The sequence below is a fragment of the Artemia franciscana genome, chromosome 6, assembly GCF_032884065.1.
Source record: "Artemia franciscana chromosome 6, ASM3288406v1, whole genome shotgun sequence".
Classification (NCBI taxonomy): domain Eukaryota; kingdom Metazoa; phylum Arthropoda; class Branchiopoda; order Anostraca; family Artemiidae; genus Artemia; species Artemia franciscana.
The window spans coordinates 23,511,378-23,516,421 of record NC_088868.1 but is presented as its reverse complement, the minus strand read 5'-3'; positions in this window follow the sequence as shown (position 1 = coordinate 23,516,421).

Below are 5,044 nucleotides of genomic sequence, written 5' to 3'. Positions count from 1 at the left end.
ATTCCACGTTTGTGTAGATAGGAGGTTAAAACTTCTAAAGCAGGGTTTTCTGATACGCTGAATCTGAAGATGTGAAATTCGTTAAGAATATATGACTTTTAGGGGTATTTCCCCCTATTTTTTCCTTTTTTTATTGAAGATAGTGTAACGGTCAGACCGACACTACATTTTTATATACATATATATATATAGAAGATACAGATATACAGATTTTAGTTTTTTTCTTTTTATTTTCTTAGTTTCTTTTTTTTTACTTGTTTCTTTTTAATTTTTATTTAGTTTCTTCTTTTTTTTCAATTTTTTTTTTTTTTTTTTTTTTTTTTCAGACACTATAATCTTGTATATACAGATTTTAGTTGTTTAAGTGCTTATCACAAAGTCTGACACAAGACAAAAAAAAAGCTAAAAAATTTGCCGAAACCCGGACTTGAACCGAGGACCTCTACAATCTCGGACTCCATGTATTTTCATACATTCCGTGTAGCGCTCTACCAACTGAGCTACTTCGGCTTATCACATTTTAAGTTACATATAATTTATGATGAAAATAATTAATTAGAAATCAATCACAGCTTAACTTCAAAATTTGTAATGCCTTGAGCCTGCATTTTTGGGAGGATTCCCAAAAATTATGTTTGTTTGTCAAACCCAATATTAGGTTTGAAAATTAATGTTAAGAATACTAAGGCCCTAAGGCTAGGAATAAGTGAAGATGAACAGGTGACTTTTGTTAAAGATTAAATAAAAAAAACTAGTTTTTTTAACTGAAAGTAAGGAGCGACATTAAAACTTAAAACGAACAGAAATTACTCCGTATATGAAATGGGTTGTCCCCTCCGCAGTCCCTCGCTCTTTACGCTAAAGTTTGACTCTTTGCCACACTTCTACTTTTTAAAACAATTAAAAACTTTAGCGTAAAGAGCGTGGGACTGCGGAGGGGACAACCCATTTCATATACGGAGTAATTTCTGTTCGTTTTAAGTTTTAATGTCGCTCCTTACTTTCAGTTAAAAAACTAGTTTTTTTTATTTAATTTCTGAACGTTTTTGAATTAATGCATGTTTGATTTTGGCTCTCCGCACATAAATTATTGAAATGAAATAGTATATTAATTTTTTTTTGGCTAAATGGCTTTCTCTTAGTTTTGATCAGACGATTTTGAGAAATAAGGGGCGGGGAAGGAGGCCTAGCTGCCCTCCAATTTTTTGGTTACTTAAAAAGGCTACTAGAACTTTTAATATTCAACGAACGTTTTTATTAGTAAAAAATATACGCAACTTAAGAATTAACTTACGTGACAAACTTTTATATTCTTATTTTTATTATGTGTACGAGGGGTTTGTACCCTCGTTAATACCTCGCTCTTTACACTAAATCGTAAGTTTTGTCCCAATTCTTTAAGAATGACCCCTGAATCAAATAGGCCGTAGAATAAATAGTTGAAATCACTAAAAATATTTTAGTATAAAGAGCGAGGTATTTATCTCCTCCAAAATACCTCGCTCTTTATGCTAAAGTATTTTTAGAACCCCTCATATGCGTAATAATCTCTGTTTGTTTTAAATTTCAATGCTATTCCTTACTTTCATTTGAAAAAATGTTTTCATGTTTATTTTTTCATTGTTTTTTTTAATAGTAATGCTAGAAAATCCTGCGCCCTTTTCATTGAATTTTTCTTCCCCCATGACATATTCCTCAAAGGAAAGATCCTCCCACAAAGCCGTCTCCCATCAACCCAACCCCCAAACCAAAAAATCCCCATGAAAACGTCTGTACACTTCCCAATAACTATTACTATATGTAAACACTGGTCAAAGTTTGTAACTTGCAGCCCCTCCCTCAGGGATTGTGGGGGAGTAAGTCATTCCCAAAGACATAGTTATTATGGTTTTCGACTATGCTGAACAAAATGGCTATCTTAAAATTTAATCTGTTGACTTTTGGAAAAAAATGAACATGGGAGGGGGCCTATTTGCCCTCGAATTTTTTTGGTCACTTAAAAAGGGCACTAGAACTTTTCGTTTCCGTTAGAATGAGCCCTCTCGCGACATTCTAGGACCACTTGGTCGATAAGATGACCCCTGGAAAAAAAAAACAAAAAAAAAACAAACAAACAAATAAACACGCACCCGTGATTTGTCCTTCTGGCAAAAAATACAAAATTCCACATTTTTTAAGATAGGAGCTTGAAATTTTTGCTATAGAGTTCTCTGATATACCGAATGCGATAGTGTGATTTTCGTTAAGATTCTGTGACTTTTAGGGGGTGTTTCCCCCTTTTTTCCAAAATAGGGCAAATTTTCTTAGGGCAAATAACTTTTGATGACAAAGACTAAATTAATTGAAACTTATATATTTAGAATTTGCGTAAAAATTCGATTCTTTTGATGTAACTTTTAGCATCAAAATTCCGTTTTTTAGAGTTTCGTTTACTATTGAGCCTTGTCGCCCCTTACTACAGTTCCTTACCACGAACTGTTGAAAAGAAAATAATTCGGTATTTCGGGGCTTCTGACATTATTACTCCTTTGCGGAAGTTAGGCTCAAATTGAAAAAGGATTATATTTTTTCTCTGGGCCCCTTCCACCTCTTATTTCGTTTATTTTCCCGTTAGTTTTCACCTGTTTTCGCTTTATAGTTGTGTTATCTCTTAGCAGTTCTTTCGTTAGTTGAGTTATGGTTGTGGTATATATGTTTTATCGCTCGTATAGTTGTGTTATTTTCAAATTATACTCCATAATAGAGAGGCTCCGAAAACCCAGCATTGTATATTAAGCTCTTAATTTGACGTTTTTTTCTAACGTGACCAGATTCGTCCTGCGCCCTTTTCATTGAATTTTTTTCCCAATGGCATATTTCTCCAAGGAAAGATCCTCCCATATAGCCCCCTCCCTCAACCCTACCCCAAAACCCAAAAAATCCCCCTGAAAACGTCTGTACACTTCCCAATAACCATTATTATATGTAAAAACTGGTTGAAGTTTGTAACTTGCAACCCCTCTCCAAGGACTGTGGGGGAGTAAGTCATCCCAAAAATATAGTTATTATGATTTTCGACTATGCTAAACAAAATGGCTTTCTCAAAATTTTGATCCGTTGACTTTGGGAAAAAATGAGCGTGGGAGGGGGCCTAGATGCCCTCCAATTTTTTGGTCACTTAAAAAGGGCACTAGAACTTTTCATTTCCGTTAGAATGAGCCCTCTTGCGACATTCTAGACCACTTGGTGGATACGATGACCCCTGGAAAAAAAAAACAACAAATAAACACGCACCCATGATTTGTCTTCTGGCAAAAAATGCAAAATTCCACATTTTTGTAGATAGGAGCTTGAAACTTCTACAGTAGGGTTCTCTGATACGCTGAATTACAGATGTCTTGCTCCAGCCGTTCTCTCAAGCTCTCTTTTCTTTGAAAATCTCATAGATAATCTCTGTGGAAGTTGGTGAGCAAGTAGGCTCTCGTTACGAATTGAACTGAGACAAAAATCTATAAAACTGTGTGTGTATTGGTTCATGGCCCCATTCCTAAAGTGTTTTCATAGAATAATAAATAGAAAATTAGAAATCCAAAAAAGGGGCAGTTTCAAGAAATGAAATAACTTATTTTCTTAATTTATTTTTGAAGAATGAGGGTCGACAATACTTTGAGCATTCTTCAGAACATTGTACCCGTTTTGGCACCCTGTATATGAAAAAGAAATTTCGAGAATTATGAAGCTTATAACTCCCTGGCCAGCAGCAACTTTCTTGTACCAAAAAGAGCCATTTGAGCGTAACCGCAGATCGTTTGACCGTAAATATCATCTACAATTTGATGTGATCATCCCTGTTGTTCTTCTAGCCGTGAATTTCCTTGTCCACTGTTTTTTGGGGGATTTGTTTTAACGCTTATTGTCCCACGTCTTCTAGTCGTTCTTGGTGCTCCATTTTCGTGTATCATGGCCTGTAGACTTTTTCCAGGCCTCTTGCTTAGTTCTTCAGATCCATTTGAAATCAAGCGTAATTTCCCATGACGTCATAGATATCCAAAAAACTTCTTTCCCAACTTTTCCTTTGTCGTTGTATTTCTGCTTTAATTGCGCTCTCACATAATTCAGTAACCATCAGCAATGTTACAATGCCTATGCCTTTTGAAGTATCTACATTCTGCAAAGGCATAATTATGCCTTTGTTCATTAGTTTCAATGGCATAGGGTGACAAATCAGCAATTGCAGTAGAATTAAGGAATTTGTGGCGTGAATTCCATTCCTCTTTCTGTTTATCCTTTAAAGACATACTATAACAGTGATAAAAGTCCCTTTTAAATCTTAAAAAAGGAACTGAAAGTGTCAATTTACAATTAAATAAGTCCTCCCCAAAGTTTACTTTTACAGCCACACCATCCGTATAAAGTTGTGTTTTATTGAAAACTATAAGCCTGTGTATTGAAAAGTCCTCGGAAAGAGCTAATAAAATGAATATTTGATTTACTATGAAATTAATTGCTGGAATCTCAGGAATTAAAGAATTTTTTTACTGCAAATTTATTTTTATTTTCAATGGTGTAAGCACAAAAAAATGTGATATGATTTGTGATATGATTAGTTTTCAGTAAACCAAAATAACCCAGTAAGCCTTAGACTTTTACAGATAGAGGAAGGGGAAGCTGGCAGTTACCAAATTCTTGTTTGTTGTGATTTTTGTTTGTTTAAAGTTTCGTTTTAATAATTCAATTTAAGTTTTGCTCGTTTTAAGATTTATTTATTCATTTATATTAGTACTTGTTGTTTGTTTGCTTTTTATGATCGTTTATTTGATTTCTGTTGGTTTTTGGTTTTATTTAATCTTTAATAGTAATTTCTGGTTGTCTTGAGTTTGAATCATTATAGTAATTTATTTCTGATAGTCAAAATTAATATGGCTCTTTAGTTTTCTTTGAGAAACTGCTTTTTTGGAATTTTTTTTTGTAAATAATTTTATTCTTTTTTTATTGCTAAATTTTCAAGTTTTTCGATATTCCCCATTTCAAAATCAAATTTTCATCAAAGTATCAAAACATCTAA